General features: G+C 44.0%; 1 protein-coding gene and 1 long non-coding RNA gene across 5 annotated transcripts in view; one reads left to right on the top strand and one right to left on the bottom strand.

Moving 5' to 3' along the window:
* Positions 1-17426, bottom strand: part of ZFHX3 (zinc finger homeobox 3) — a 1205541-nt gene that overhangs the window by 517401 nt on the left and 670714 nt on the right. The window lies entirely within an intron of this gene.
* LOC120384490 lies at positions 134-7803 on the top strand. Its single transcript, XR_005588909.1, has 2 exons — positions 134-642; positions 6783-7803. It is a non-coding gene; the product is annotated as an uncharacterized LOC120384490 (long non-coding RNA).

Here is a 17426-nt window from a genome sequence, read left to right as displayed (position 1 = left end):
TAACTGTATGGGTAGTTAAGATCTGGAACAGCCTTTCAAGGAGGCTGTGGAATCCCTAGCATTGGAGGTTTTTAAGAATGGGTTAGACAAATACCTGTCAGGGATGGTCCTGCCTCAGTGCAAGGGACTGGATTAGATGACTTCTCAAGGTCCCTTCTAGCCCTACATCTCTATGGTTCTAACATATTATGTCCCCATGTGACAAGGTGCTAGGCAGGAACTCCTAAAACAGCCCTCTGTCACGCCAGCTCCAATTAAGGGAGGTAAATTGGAGCTGGCTAGAGAAACCTGCACCAGACTGGCAAATGGGAACAGCTGCCAGCCTAATTAGTCTGGGGATACATATAGGCCCAGAGCCTGGCCGGGGGATGGGGCTGGCTGCTGGAGCCAGCTGCTGGAGCCAGGGCTGCATACGCAACATGTAGCTGCCTAGGGCGCCACAAAATTTGGTGCCTCAAATTACGTGGTGTCCTATGCAGCTGCGTATTCTGCGTATGCCTAAGGATGGCCCTGACTAAACTACACTAAGGGAACTAAGAACTAACAAGTTTCTAACAAGTATTTACAACAAAGTTCACAACTAGCAGTTGAGAAGAAGTAAGCTTGCCAAGGCAACGAGACGTTCCAGCACCATCACTGGCGGTAAGAAGGAACTGAGGGTGGGGGGAGCGGCATATGCGCCAGAGACAGTCCCCTACAGATACGGCTGAGGGAAAAACTTCTGGCACCAGTGAATGTGGTGAGCACACATACCTACAATGGAATGGACACTCGAAGAACAGTTTCTACAAGGCCTTCCCGAGAACATACAAGTATGGGTTAGGCAGCATCAACCAAGTACAGTGGAGGGGGCTGTGACACTGACAGAGGAGTATCCGGAGGCAGACTTTCCCAGGAAAGAGGGATGGCCATATAAAGACCTGGAGTCCGGGAGAAAGCCCAGAGAACTCCCGCCCGGAAAGGGCCCAGAAAGGAAAAGGGAAGACACCCTAGGATCTCCCCCAGGTGCCCGACCGATCATTTCTTGGCAGTGTGGGCAACTGGGACATAAAAAGGGGGAGAGCCCATACATGGAGTGTGACTGTGCCGAGTTTTGCGGCCAGACTAACGCTGGAGGGCAGGGGAAGGGGAAGAATCTGTCCACAGTTCCGGTGATGGTGGGGAGGAAACCCCAGAGGGGCCTGGTAGATACGGCCTCAGCCTACTCTCTTGTCCAGAGTGCACTGATAAAGCCGCACTGGATGATTTCTAGAGCCAAGATGAACCTCAAATGTGTCCACGGGGATAAGAGACAGTGTCCTATGGCCCAGGTGCCCCTCATGGTCTGGGGCAGGTTTCGTTGAAAACGGGTCATGGTAGTGGAGGGGCTGCCTTATCCACTGGTGTTGGGCATGGACTAGTACCCCTTCCCAGGAGGGAAAGGAGGTGGTGGGAGGAAGACTATGGTGGGGAAAAGGGGAGGTCCCCCGAAGAAGGGAGTGGAAATGCCTAAACCACGAAGCCCCAGTAAGGAGGGAGACCAATGTCCTCAGGAGATTGCAGTGAAAAGCCTTAGACAACAGAGCCCAAGTCGGGAAGGAAGTGAGGAAGGAGGGATGGAGGAGACATCTGTCCCAGGGCCCTTAGCAGAGGAGAAAGGCCAAACGGAGCTCTCTACAAGGCAACCCCCAGGAGAAGAGACCCAGGCCCTGCTTGGTGGGTTTGTGGAACCTGAAGCCCTGGGTGTCCAGAGGGAAGTAGGGACCAACCCCGAACCCCTGCCAGAAGGGAAGGGGGAAAAGGAGGGGAGACACACTTGGGGGTGCAAATGGTGTGAGGACCTGTGCGTTGCAGTGGAGCTATGGGGGCATCCACCCTACACACACAGTGTAATTTCTGAGGGTGGGGGATAAATGACCCTACAAGGAGGATCCCCGTGGTCACACGAAGGAGGAGGGAGAACTCCCCATAGTGCCCCACCAGTAGAGGGACGAAAGGATGGGGAAAGATGAACCTGGCGGTTCCTGAGTCAGCCCTCTGTCACGCCAGCTCCAATTAAGGGAGGTAAATTGGAGCTGGCTAGAGAAACCTGCACAAGATTGGCGAATGGGAAACAGCTGCCAGCCTAATTAGCCTGGGGCTACATACAGGCCCAGAGGAAGGCAGCCAGTGGGGGGAGCCAGAGAGTGGAAGGAGAGTGGTAGCGCTTCCCTCGTGGGTGCAGACGCTGAGAAGTCCTGAAGGCTAAAAGCCCAAGCTGTATATGGTGAGAAGGTGGTGGGAGCACACGTTGTAAATAAACTGAACCGGTGATTGCTGAGCCCCAGGGTCTCAGTGGTTTGTTAACGCAGCAGAGACAGGAGAAAAGGGGCCCTGCTACATCCCAGTCAAGCACAACAGTTAACCATGTACTTAATCCCATCTCTATTCTAGTCTAAGGTACTTATGTGACCCACCATTGCCATGGTATCTGAGTACCTCCTAATGTTTAATATATTTATTCTCACACCATCCCTGTGAGGTGGGGCTGTACAATTAGTTCCATTTTACAGATGTGGAAGTGAGGCAAAGAGAGAATAAGTGACTCGCCCAAGGCCACATAAGAAGTATGTAGCAGAGCAGAGACTTGACTAATGCCCCTTGCCAGTACAATACCATTTCTTGTACATTCTGCTCATCACCCTGGCCTGCATGATTTCTCACTGACAGAGAACACGCTTAGGTCTTACAAAGGAGCATGACTAAAGCCACTGACCAGAGCAGTGCCCTCTTTTTTTGTGGCTTCCTCTGGAGTTGCTCAGCAGAATCATATAAAAGTACAACATTCACTATTTACCCGTCAACCCCAGATTAGGATTAGGATATAGATGTTATGTGAGGTAATGACCATGAGGAGATGAGAAAAGTGTAGCTACTTAAAGAGATTAAGGGATTCACTGCACAGTAATTGAAAGGCCCAGCAGTCTCACTGTGACCATTAATATCTAAAAGGAAAGGAGACCAGTCCGTTATAGCTTTAAGCAACAAAATCAACACAGCGATAATGTGCAGGATGTGACACAAATTGACAAAAGGCAGGACATTCGTAGGCAAGGGTGACAACTTGGCACTAACACATGATGATACAAAATGACCCAACATGGTAAATCAAGGACAGGATGTCAGCCTGACTCTGCTACCATTTGTGAGCATATGTCTCAGCATAATGTTATTAGACCTTTGTATGGAAGGCTGTAAAATGTATATTGTTTACATGTCAGTAGTGCTGGGCTAAATTTTTCAACCAAAACTTTTGTTGGCATAAAACACAGATTTGGCAACACAAACATTTTGCAAAGTCATATTAAGTTCACCAAATTGTTTCGGTCGAAAAACCAACCAAACAAAAAAAAAAGTCCCAAAATATTGAAATCTTTAGTTCAGACATTTTCAGAACAGAATGTTTTGATACAAAATGACTTTTCATTTAAAAATTTTCTTTCATTTACAAACATTTTGTAAAGTTAAAAATGCTCATAATTGAAACAAAATATTTTGTTTGATCCAATTGTTTTTTGTTAGTTTATTTGCTAGATTTTTTTTAAATTGGTTTTGGTTTTACCTGAAAAGTCCATTATTTTCACATCTCTGCTAGTGAGGCTTTTGTAGCTGTACCAGACCATTAAAGAAATATGTATTTAGGAAGAGTTTGATATATTTTCCATATTTGCATTTTTTTGGGGAACTCAATATTATTTCCCTGAGATTCTGAAATAAGACAGGTTCTAGAGAAATAGATATACTTGGTCATCTAGAATTTTTCTTTTACTTGTAAGATCTTTCTACAGACTAGTCTCAAGTCACTACAAATTTATATCAAACGTTGGATATATAGGCCAAGTTCTCATCTGGTGTAAATCAGTGTAGCTCCTTTGAAGTGAATGGAGTTATACCAATTTATATCACCCAAGGATCTGGCCAAGTCTTTGGGATTCTTCAGAAATGAAAGATGCCACATAAATATCTTACTTAGTTAACTTTAGTATTGTATTATAAGATTTTAAATACCTTTTTAATATGTACTGTAGTCTTTTTTAATGCACATTAATCACAGACTGTTACAGCTATATTTATTCTGTTGCAGTGCATCACAGCAATAGATATGTAGATAAACACAATTCTAAAGGTACAGAGTGCTATGTGGCACCTTTCCCAGATTCATAACTCACTTTCCAAACTGCCAGCTGCAGTGAAGACATGCAAAATGAATTGTGGGACAACTTATATATTTTTTAAACTACAATATTTTTCAGTTAAAGTATCTGAGTTTAAAACACAGCATAATTATTTATTCATTTGTAGTTCCCTTTAAATAGTTAGAAAATGTCTATATTAACTGCTTTGAAAAGTTTTCCAAAATTTCCCCCTAGCTGTGACCTTGTGGCTAAGTTAAGTCTAAAAGCAAATTCAAAAGAGGCATTTATAACCAAAATGTCAATTGGCGGTAAACACTTAGCTTTAGAGAATTGACTTATTATTTTGCAAACTAGGGTTAACAGCCAATTTGAGGTCTCTGGCTGAGTTTCAAACATGGGCTCTTCACCAGGATGCCCAAATTTGGTGTTACCAACTCTTAATGTTTTATTGCAAGTTTTGTGATATTTGGTGATTTTCTTAAAGTCCTGGCTCCTGGAGTCACGTGACAATGTCAGAATCTCAGCTTTTGTTAAAAACAGAAAAGGAAGTTTTTAGACTGCACAGTTGTAGAGAAAAGCTTGAAAATGTGTGTAATAAAAGGTCAGAAACCAGAAGACAAATAGAAAGAATACAAAATGTAATTTCTTTTTCAAGCTTGAGATTTTGGGGGGGGGGGGGGGGAGGGAACCAACGTGTTGGCAATACTGCAAATTCCACATCACATTGGAACTTATGTGCAGAAAATTGACATTTACACACCAATCCGCTGTACACAGGGTCGTCCCTGGGGGGTGGGGTGGGGGGTTGTGCAGGGCCTGAGGTGGAAGTGACAGATTCATCTCTTCTGGGACTGACCGTGGCAGCCAATCGCACCAGCCTGCGGGGCTCCCCAAAGCATAGGACCTGGAGCGGGGGGCCCCGGGGCAGAAGTGATGGATTCCTCTCTTCCATGACTGACCGCACCCGTCAATCACACCAGCCTGTGGGGCCCCCCAAAGCGCGGGGCCCGGAGCAGTCAACTCGATTCGCCCTACCAAAGGGACGGCTCTGGCTGTACGTCTTGGGGTAAGCTGTAAGTCAGGGGTCCCCAATGTGGCCCGCGGGGGCATCTAAATGCGACCGCGTCCTGGCCGGCGGTGGAGCATCTGCCGAAATGCTGCCGAATTTCTGCGGCGTTTCGGCAGTGACATTTTTCGATGATGTCACTTGTCAGTGGCAAGTGGCGTCATCGAGAGGCGTCGCTGCTGAAACGCCACAGAAATTCGGTGGCAATGCCTCTCGATGACACCACTTGCTGCCGACAAGCGACGTCATCGAGAGGCGTCGTCGCCGAAACGCCGCACAAATTTGGTGGCGACGCCTCTCAATGATGCCACTTGCCGCCAACAAGAGACATCATCGAGAGGCGTCACCGCTGAAATGCCGCAGAAATTCGGCTCCACCACGGCCACGGTCCTTCATCTGGCGCCTGCCAGATGAAAAAGTTGGGGATCACTGCTGTAAGTGATCTTTCCTTCCTCTGCCACCACCAACCTGGTTTCTGCTTATACACTGAGGACTAAGACATTTTATCACACTTTTCAGTGTGAGAAGCAATGCTGCAATCAGAGATGTGATGAAGTTCCTGTGCCACACTACTGATCTGAACCTTTGCATTATCCCAGTGTATTCAATCTCAGCAAGAAGGGGATATGCTTGGAGCTAGTGAGAAGGATGGATGTTCTGACTGTGTCTCTGCTAACAGTCATCCCTCCATTATCCCACGAGGGAGAGTAGGGGAAGGTTTCCTCTGGTCTTTGCCTGTTTATACAGCCCTTCATTTTCGGTTTTTATCTTGTTTAAAAATTTCTGGGAATTTATAAGCGCTTATTGTAAACATTTTAAAATGGGTGAAAGATTGGTGCAAAAAATTAACATCACAGTTTTCTGGATAAATATGGGGGTTAAAATTGGGGGACATGAGGACAGAAAAAAGCAACAAATAGAGAAAAGTAAGAGTACTGAAAGTAAAAGCAGTTTAATGCTGTGGTTTATTTTATGAACTGTACATTAACAGTACACACGTGTGTGTATCTTCCACTACATTGCCTTACTTTAACAGACAGCCTTGCATTTACACTTAGACTAATTTATTATTAACATAAACACATTTACCTAATTCAGTATATTGGATTTTCTTAACATAATGAGTATTTTCATACACTTGAGTGGCCAAAAAATCAGCAGTAAATAGGTAAAAACCAAACAATAGTTATTGTAAAACCTGGGATTTTTTTGATAAAAATCAGTAAAAACAAAAAATGAAGTCCCTTAAATATACAGAATAAAATGAGGGAAAGAGAGAGAAAAAGGGGTCATTAAACATGGAGTAAAGTAAAGGAATCAGAAGTCTCCAGCCACCGGCCCTCTCCTGGAATGGAAACTGAGTTAATGAAGAAGCCAGGTAGATTTGTTTTGTTTGCTATTTCTTTAACCAAGGGAAAATGTGTCGGTAGGATTCCAAGTCTCCAAGACTGGGCTCCCCATTTTATTCTCCATTCACTCATTCTTATACATAGAGCTCTGGTGAACTAACTAGAACTTGCCATCTGCCTACCTGAATCCTCTCTCTCTCTTTCTCTCTGCAGATATTTATTGCCATCATCATAATACTGCCAAACTCTAGGATTTTTTCACTACCTCAATCCACACAGCTTCATGGACTGACTCGTGAGTTGTGCATGTCTCTACAGCAGCAGCAGCAGCAGCAGCAGGGGTATTGCTGTACAAAAGGAAGCACCAAGAGCCAAGATTATGTCTTCAGCATTTTACAGGCTCACGCAGTGCATCTATATCTTCTGTAAATAACCTCAGTTTTCACATGGATTATTTAGAATTTCTGATGAAACTGCAGAAATGTCAATGCAGAATGCGAGCGACCAATCAGGGAGCAGCTTTCTGACCTTTGCCCTTCTCTTCTTCAGCACGACTGCTATTATCTTCAAGAGGAAAAAAACCCTCCTTGTCTCTTGTTATACCTTTTTATGATCTAGGATTCTTTTAATAATGACTCCATGTTACATAAAACAGCTACATTAATGTCACCAAGTCCCAAAAGTACTGAATCAACCCGACTCCTTCAGAAAGGAAGAAAGTAACAGATACACGGAAGGAAAAGCCTTAATAAAGGCTCGATCCTAAAGAAGAGAAGAACTCCACCAGACCGCTTTTTACTTCCTATTTGAAATGGGATATTTAAAGGGCCATGTGGCCAAAGAAGATCAGAGTCTTCGCAAGATAACGGTGTACGACTGAATACGCCATCAAAGTGAACAAATCAAATGTGTGATTTTAGCTGGTGCTGTAAAGAGCTGCTCACCCTCTTACACTTGCATGCTCCGGTCCCAGCTGCTAATGGGGAAAGGAGAGGGGGAGGCTGGGTGGCTCAGTAAGCAGGCATTCACCTTTCATCTCTGCAGTGTGAATGCTGGGTCAAACCAGCATCTTCAGTTAAATGAATTGTTTGGTCTCAGTTTAGTGAAAAAAGTAACTCAACTTTCAGCCTTGTGCATCTTGCCACAACTGTTTCTGGTTCTATCCAGTTGGGAGAAAAAGCAAAGCCCAATATATTGGTAGCACAACACAAATTAATAATAAAATAATAATAATCATAATTTCTTTGCTTTAGAGGAATGAAGAACTTCAAGTGTTAGTATGTTAATATCCACAAGCATCAGATCTCTTAACAGCCAACGCAGGCTAGTTTGGTTAAGGACATTTGCTATAGAATGCAACACTAATGACTGATGTGAGCAAAAAGAAAAAGTAACAGCTCACAGTCCCAACCCATCCACATTACATATCTGGATGTGAATGTGAAATTTAAGTCAGAAGAGTTGTGAATTGTGTTTGGGGGGAATTAAGGTGAATTAACACATTTGTAAGTGGTCAGATCATAAAGCACAGGGAAAAAGCTGCGTGTTAGGTTTGCTGAATTCCAGCTGAACAGGGCATCTTTTCTTCCCACCTTCCTGATTCTGGGACTTAGCAAAGTCAAAGGGCCAAATTGATATGTGCTATAAGCAGGTGGAACATCCCTTATGGAGTCACACCCACTCACAAAAGCTAAATCTGGTAGAGTGGGAGCAGCAGAAGAAAAAGGACATGCACACTTTGTGGATAAAGAAGTAGTCTAAAATAGGAGGGGGAATCTCACAGCACCTTGAACTTGTATTTCTGAATAATTGTGTTCTATTGATGAAGGAGTGCGAACTGAAAATTTGCTGAAAGTTGAATTTGTCCCCTAGTTGGAGGTTTATTAGCTTCTCACTGGTTGAGAGATTATATTCCAGTTCTCCAGGGATACCAGGCTGAGATCATATAAATCCTGTATTCTGGCAGCAGCCAAAAACTACTAATTTTTATATTAGCAACATCTCAATATGGAGCTGGTTGGAAAAGCATCTGTTATCTCCTGATTAGGCACTCAGAAATATGGCTGACATATGCTCTTCTCACCTCTTCCCCTCGCTTTGAAACATAATCACACAAAGGGTTCAAAACCTCCAGCAAACAGGTATGTCAGTCCAGGTGCCTTTAACAGTTTACTTGCTGGGACCCAGTGCACAAGCAGGTATTGGTATTCATGCCAATACAAGGAGCTGTTGCTTATTTTCCAAAGTAAATAGGCATTTATGACATCTGACTGTACCGAACTTTGTCAGTGCCCTGTCAATGTATTCAGATACTGTCGCTGGAGACAAACCCAAGAAATCAGCTTTGTGGGGAAAACTTTCAGAACGTGGTGATCGATAGAGTTCTCTCATTTTTTTATTGTAATAGCATCAGCTATAGAGCTCGATAGCCTCTCACCTTCCACTCTGGGTCAGCATGGAGTATGTTTGGAAATCGAGCAGCTACCCATTAATCCAAATGGATCGGGACACAGTGGTGCTGTTTAATGACCAGTTCAACATGTTACTTCTCTGACACAAAGCTGGGCAGCTTTGAAAAATATGCCCATTGCCATTTGTAAAGCTAGAAGGGAAAAGGAATCTATTATTAATGGCAGAAAGAGAGGTGAAATCAGGGCAGGGGTATAACATTAGCCATGGTTAGTGTGGGCATGCATATAGAACAGGACAAAAGGTAAAGTAATTGCAAGGGTCTGAAGCCAGGGAATTCTATCCTTCACCTGCCCTGTAGCACCTGGATACTGCAGCCCATATGCTAGCTAATAACACTCATTAAGCAAAGGCAGGCATAACAGGGTGATGGATGAAAGGTCATCATTTCCGGGAAGTATCCTGGAATTTGTGGTTTATGGTCACCTTTGCTTTGATTCCAGTACTTATAGGAGTTTAAGTCTCGTTTTTCTAATATGACGCTATCCAAATAAAAGGTGGAGGGTGTAGTCCATAGGGCTAGCCTGCTTGCTTGCTTATATATATATATATATTCTTATGGGTTTGATTTGTTGTTTTATTATAATAGATTTATAGATTTGTACTAAAGTATTTTTGGGGTAACCCAAGGAACCTATGGGACACATCTTGTATGTTGAGCTAAAGCAGGTTAGCATACATATGCTCAGGACCTTTAGCCTAGATAAGTGATGATGAGCTAAATCATACAGTTAGCATATATATGTTTGGGATCTTTAGCATAGATAAGTGAGGATGAGTTAAAGCAAGTTAGACCTTTGGCACAGATAGATGGCTACCTCAGTTCATGCCCTCTTTAAACTTAACAGGCACACCACAAAGAACATGGAAATAAGGGGTTAGTTCAGAAACAATGGATGTGAGAATGAGCTAATGGTCATTAATACGTATGAACATGCCAACCTATAAATTAAGGAAACCCTGATATTTTGTGGGTGAGGAACTCCTTGCAAACTCTGTGTAGCCTGATTCTGGGACAAGAAACTTGTTAGCTTAGGATCAGATTAATGGGCAAGCCTATAACCCATATTATATAAAAAATAATATTAAGCCCCTAAAATCAGGCAACTGGGGAGGAGGTAGTAACAAAATGATGAGTGGAAATTCCATTGATAACAGGCTTGGGGAAGGAAGTCCCTTCAAATCTGACATCCTTCTGAACCCCAAGAGTGAATTCTGCAATTCACAGCATCTATCCACAGCATCCTCTAGAGCATCCACACATCTACCCATACTTTTCATATTATTAGGGATTCATAGTATTATGATAACTACTTAATGACAACCCTTTTGGAAAATCCTCATTGCCTATGCACAGTAGCCATCTTGAAACTTCAGTATCTACAGCTTTGTACAGCCTGATATGGAAATGGCATAACCAGCTGGGTCATATTACAGGCAAAACACCTACAACATTTCATTTGAAAAAACATAGCTATAGAAGCACAGAAAGGCACAATAATTCTCATGCCCCCACCTTCCCAGTCAAGCAGAAACTTTGTATGATAAGTTTAGCTCAGAATGAACTGTTATTATGAACATCTCAGAAAGAAGTTCAAGGAGAAAGCTCACAGACTGCACCATAATGATGCTGATATAAACACTACATGGAAAATTAGCTTCAACAGGAGTTGTTACTCAGCCTCCATGCTGCACAGTGAATAATACATCTCTGATTTGCATGATATATGCTAGATATCATTGTACATTCACAGTATGCTGACAAATGGCCAGACTTTAGATGCCCAAAGTTGAAAGTTTTGGGTAATTCTATCTAAACAAGAATTTAGCCAAGAGACCAAACACCACATCATTTATTATATTCCATGATTTTTAAAAATATAAACAAGCAAACATGAATACCTAAAACAACAGTTGTAATATAAACGGAGAAAGCCAAGAAATTCTAAGGTAAGGCTGCCACAGCCCAAACTCCCACCAACTAATGGTTTTCATTGCAAAGGCAGACAAACTACTAGTACAAAGAGTGTGTATGTTTGCTTGTGTCCCCGCATGTGAGTTGCCCACCCAAATGGGATTATTTCATCCACAATAAATATGCATCCATCGTTGGGGCAGAAAATGAAAGTTGATGTGCACAACAGTTTACACACATGTAACATGACAAGGTCCCTGTCCCGAGGATCTGATAACCTAAATAAGACAAATAAGATACAAAGAATAAGAGTGTTGGGTGAGAGAGGAGATGAAGCACAAAAGGTTGGAAGCTGGTTTCTGGGGAGCCTTATTTAGAGCCTGTTTAGACAGCAACTTTTAAAGCACCGAGGGCTTGTGTTCGAACACAACAGACCCCTTCCAACCAAGACTGTGGAAAGATTTTGTAACAGGTCTGAAGCACATTTTAGTCCTGTCTGCCCAGGCAAGCCCAAACAGTGATAACACATTCAAGGGAACACCATTCCTCTGACAGGGAGCTTCACATGAAGTAGATCCATTAATTAATGTGTTTCAGTTTCTTCAGTTTGCCCTGCTATTTATTTATATTTTATTTTTAAATTACATGGAGAGAGCATTAGGCTTCACTTGAAATTCTCTGGTTTTGTTGTGTTGTGTCACATTTTTTATGTTCTTTAAAAATGTAATACAATAGTCATTTACTTTGATTGGTCTGGTACAGTATAGGTCAGCCCACTAAACGTCTATTAGTGGAGCAGAAATCTGGCTTAATAAACAGAAGGGGGAGACAAGTAACACTCATTCTTCTGACAAAGATCCATTTAAGAGCTACAGCAAATCTTGCTGACTTCTCAATTACATTAAAAGCCTGTGAGATGAAGGCAAGGTAGTGTGATCTGTTGGACTGAGCATGTGTTTGGGAGCCAAGTGCTCCTGAATTCTAATTCTGCTGTTATTACCAACTTCCTTCATTGCCTCAGATGAATCATTTCATATCTCCATGTCTCAGTTTCCTGATCTGTAAAATGGAGCTATTACTACTGACCTCAGGGGGCATATGGGATTGATTTGTGAATAGCTGTAAGCATTTTATAAGTGTAGGTATTTTATTATGAAGCCAGTTGGGAGTGAGATAGGACTGGGCTGTGGTTTTATTATTTTTATTATTTAGACCATGGTAGCACTCAAAGTATGCTAGGCATTTTCCAAACACAAAGGAAGATACAGTCCCTTCCTTGAGAGCAAATAGTTTACAAAGAGAAAGATGAAAAGAGGGGGAAAGGGATACAACATAGAAAGGTATCAGCAAGCCACAGATTATTGTTTTAATTAAAATATACTAAATTCCCCCCTCCATCCTCTCACCACAAGTCAGACTACTTATCTTTCCCATCCCTACTCCAGTTCCCAGCTTCATTCCAGTGTCCTTATGCCTCTCCCTTCCATCATCCAACTCTCTCCCTCCACATAAAGGAGCAGTTCACTCATGAGATAAATAAATGAAATACACAAGCAGAGGACAGTAATCTTCCTCTTAGTAACAATGTGGGTAGGACAAAAGACCTTACAGTCTGGGCATCAAACTGCTCCAGCTCAAACACCAGGGCCGTCCTTAGGATTTCTGGTGCCCTAGGCGAGATTATTAAACTGGTGCCCCTGTGCCTGATCTGCTCTTAGCAACACAAATATAAGCATACAGTATTGGAAAACTTGCCACATTCACGGTATTAAAACCAGTTTAACTTAATTAAGCACACTGTAATGCTGATGCACTAGCACTAAAGAAGTAGCCCTATAGAAAAAATTCTGATTTGACAGAATGATGCAAATAATATAATTTTTTTAATTTGTCAAAATTTTATTGGAAATTTATATGAAGAGTTATTGAAACAAAGATTTGTTTTTAACTAAAAGCAATCTTTCTGGCTTTTTTGGCTGCAAAATCAGTTTAATAAGCTGGGTTTCCAAACAGTGGGAAAATATAACCCTAGTTTTACTGCTAGGTAAAGCACAAAGTGACCAAAATGAAGTCAGCACAGAATCATCTCATCTAGATTAAGGTAGCACAGAAATGTTACAGAAGTCCTATTGTGCCTTATTTTTGTTTGGAAAGACATTGGCAATAGCAGCACATTCACATGATAAAATACATGATAAATCACTGTCTCTAAAGTTCCATCAAAAACTGACATTTTCACAGCTCTAGCATGATCTGCTGTACAGATTCTTCACAAGGAAGTGTCCCTGGCCTTTTTAACTCATATTAACTATGTATTTACTTTATGAAAGTTCGAGAAAACATTGTGAAAATGTAAAACATTGGCTGCCCAACTTCTGGGCTGGCAAAAGCTATACTGACTCACAGGAAAAAAAAAAGGCAGGAGAATCTTAGTACAACATATGGTCAGTCTATACCAGGGGTCGGCAACCTTTCAGAAGTGGTGTGCCAAGTTCACTGTAATTTAAGGTTTCTCGTGCCAGTAATACATTTTAATGTTGTAGAAGGTCTCTCTCTCTATGTCTATATTATATAAATAAACTATTGTTATTATCTGAGGTCCTGCTCAGGCCACTGCCAGCTGAGTAAATGAAACCCCAGACTGGCAGCGGGCTGAGCGGGACTGGTGACTGGAACCCTAGACAAGGATCCCAGGCTCTGCTCAGCCCGCTGCTGGTCTGGGGTTCTGACCACCAACTCCTGCCAGCCAGGATCCCAGCTGCCAACCCCCCATCAGCCCGCTACCAGCCTGGGATTCTGCTCACCCAGGCTGGCAGGAGGCAGAGTGGGGCCAGCGGCTGGGCTCCTGACTGGCAAGGGGCCGGCAGCCAGAACCCCGGAGTAGCAGTAGGCTGAGTGCTGCCGGCACCCCAGACTGGCAGCAGACTGAGCCACTCAACCCCCCAGCCCGCTGCCGGCTGAATGTATGGAACCCCAGGCTGACAGCAGGTTGAGTGGTTCAGCTGACCTGCTCAGCCCTCTGCCAGTCTGGGGTTCCTTGGGGGTCCCCAGGCCAGCAGCAGGTGCTGAGTGGGGCCGACGGCCGGTATCCCAGCTGGCAATAGGGCAGCAGCTGGAACCCCAGAGCAGTGATGGGCTGAGCCGCTCAGCCTGCCGCTGCGTACCATCAAAAATCAGCTCACCTGCCACCTTTGGCGCGTGTGCCGTAGGTTGCCGACCCCTGCTTTATACACTAGTAAGGAGATGAGCATATTACAGTTGTTGGAGGGCTCTTATCAGGAGTAACAGGCTATAGGAAAGTCAGTCAACATTTTTTGTTTCTCTGATTAAAACTGGCCCACTCCCTGCCTCAAACCAAACCTGTCACTAATAATTGTCAATAACTTAATTTTCTGTTTTTGGCTAAGATATTAATTTAAAAAAAATATTGAAATTGGATTCAGGATTGTTAGCAAGAATTTTTGGCAAACAAAGTTGTTAAATGACAATCTAAATGGCAACACAGCACTGCTTTCATGCTTGGCTCACCCCCCAGCCTGCTGGTCCAACAGCTGCAGTAGACCCCAAAATCCACCTCTTGGGATGCAGAGTGGCAACAGCAGCAGCAAACCCTCAGGTCCAATCGCACGCCAATGGGCACCACCACCAGCCTTACGGACCATGGTGAAGTTAGCACAGCATCTGATCTCAGGGACAGGTCACCCATGGAGCCACAGCAGCTCATCCTGCCCAGTGCAGCTCCCCCCGGATGAGGTGGATCGCTGGCAGCTGCCAGCCCGGGGGAGAGGCGCTCCCCAGCTAGGGTGACCAGATCCAGATGTCCTGATTTTATAGGGCCAGTCCCGATATTTGGGGCTTTGTCTTATATAGGCACCAATTACCCCCACCTAGAGTGACCAGACAGCAAGTGTGAAAAATCAGGACGGGGGTGGGGGGTAAAAGGAGCCTATATAAGAAAAAGACCCCAAAATTGGGACTGGCCCTATAAAATAGGGATATCTGCTCACCCTACCCCAACCCCCTGTCCTGATTTTTCACACATCTGGCTAACCCCAGCCCAGCCCTGTGTGACATTCCAATCCTGGCAAAGGAAGTGAGTTACTTTCACTTTCATTCCTCAGCAGGCAGGCAGCCAGCCTCCTCCCCCCACCTACCCCCCAGCACCTCACCCAACCCAGCCCTGATGGAGGGGAGGGAGGAGAGAGAGAGGGATGCTCCTGGGGAGGAGGGAGAAAGGAGGGGGTGCTCCATGGGGCAGGGGGGAGAAGAATGGATGTTATGGGGGACAAGGATACTGGTTCCAGAGCCGCAGAGCCTGCCTCACCTCACCTCAGCCAGGGAGAAAGAGTCACACTCACAGGTGAGCTCCTTCCCCAACCTCAACCCCCTCCCCTTCCCAGAGACCCCAGCAGCCAATCCCCTCCCTCAGACTGTGCTGCATTTGGCTCTCTCTAGGACCCAGCAGCCTGCTCTTACATGCTCCACTGCTTCCCGTCTGTCCCGGCTCCCGGCAGAGTGGTGCCCCCAGACCTAGTGGTGCCCTAGGTGGCTGCCTATTCTGCCTATGCCTAAGGACGGCCCTGTCAAACACAATTCACTAACTTCCCAAGAGAACAACGAAAGTCGCTGGTGCTCTGCTGGCAGCACCCCTTGAACTCAGGGAGCTTTTGTGACTCACAACGGCAAACTGAAGAAGTGGACATTGTAGAAAAAAATATCAATATTTGATTCCTAATTAGGAAACTAACTGGTAATCAGGCTCTCTGACAGCCCATCCTTAGCACAAGAGAGAGAGTCCTGCTCACTCTCACAGACATATAGTCTTCTTGCATACACATGCAAACACCATATCACCTTCCACCCCATAAGTATGCACAACTGCACGCACACACACACACACACACACGCGCGCACGCGCACACACACAGACACACCCTTCTTTTCCCAGATGATGCAGACCTGTCCTCAAGTGGACCTTCAAATCTCCTGAGCGAGATAAATAAAAGTGCTCTTTTATTAATGATAGGAGAGTGAGACTGGTCTAATTCCTTCAAGAGTTTTACTGGGGGGTAAGAGCTTGTTTTCTTTCTTTCTTTCTTTCTTTCTGTCTTTCTTTCTGTCTCTGTCTGTCTTTTCTAATCCTTTCTATTGGCTTGCCTGGCAACCTTATGGAAACTTCTCTCAAGTGCAGCCTATTGAGTTCGGCACTCAAATTGCTTCCAGAGCCTACTGGATATTCCTTCAGATGTCTAACAAGCGTCAAACACAACTGAGGTTTACAGAGACACAGAAATCAATACTGCGGCTTCCACCAGTCACGCTGAGGAATTAGTCATCCCAAGGAAAAGCACAGACAGTTGAATAACAGAATCATGACTCCGAATAACCTAAGAGGTTTATGAAGCTAGAAAGCAGCCTATGGCCTTGATAACCTCCAGTTGGCCTGGAAAAAAAGGAGACTGAGAAAACATTCACTCAGCTTCCTCCTCTTTGGTATCAATGAGGGCAAGTGCTAGACCTCAAGGGGTCAACAAGAGCTCTCTCAGGAGGCCTAGTGAAGTGTAATGGGCAGAGTGACCATTTGGATTCTGTGCTGTCACAATGAAGAATATGAGGTTGTCAATGTCCTCCAGACTTCTAGCATGTTCTATGGCTTCATGCCACAGGTTTAAGTTATGCGACATATTTCAGCTCTGAAACCTGAAAAGGGACAATTTCTACAATCATAGTTACTATAAAAGGTGACAGGAACCAGACAGAAACACAGAGGAAAAACTGAATAACTGGACTCCTAAATGTATTTGTAACAACGTGGGAAGAGAGAGAGAGAGGAAGAGAGATGGCTGCTAGGCTCTTGCCTGAGCTTTCGTGGGTGAATACCCACTTCTTCGGATGCAAGTAGTGGAAATTTCCAGGGGCAGGTTTATATAGGCAAGCAAGAAGCAAGCTAGAGATAACGAGGTTAGTTCAATCAGGGAGGATGAGGCCCTGTTCTAGCAGTTGAGTGAAAACCAAGGGAGGAGAAACTGGTTCTGTAGTTGGCAAGCCATTCACACTCTTTGTTTAATCCTGAGCTGATGGTGTCAAATTTGCAGATGAACTGGAGCTCAGCAGTTTCTCTTTGAAGTCTGGTCCTGAAGTTTTTTTGCTGCAGGATGGCCACCTTAAAATCTGCTATTGTGTGGCCAGGGAGGTTAAACCAGTTCATCTGCAAATTTGACATCATCAGCTCAGGATTAAACAAAGACTGTGAATGGCATTCCATTCATCAGTGTGCTGCAGACCTGAAACAGAACTCAAAACACAATGCCACCTCTGAATTTAAGAAAACAATATATGTCTAATCCCCAAATAAAACTTTTCATTTGAATAAACAGTTTACTATTAGCTTATAGAACTATTAGCTTATAAATATTTACATTTAATAATTGAGCCATACCATCTGCAGTGCATACACTCAACTTCATCCTTTT

This window comes from Mauremys reevesii, linkage group 16 (genome assembly GCF_016161935.1).
Source record: "Mauremys reevesii isolate NIE-2019 linkage group 16, ASM1616193v1, whole genome shotgun sequence".
Taxonomy (NCBI): domain Eukaryota; kingdom Metazoa; phylum Chordata; order Testudines; family Geoemydidae; genus Mauremys; species Mauremys reevesii.
Note: the sequence above shows the minus strand (reverse complement) of the source record. Positions and strands in the feature narration are given on the sequence as shown.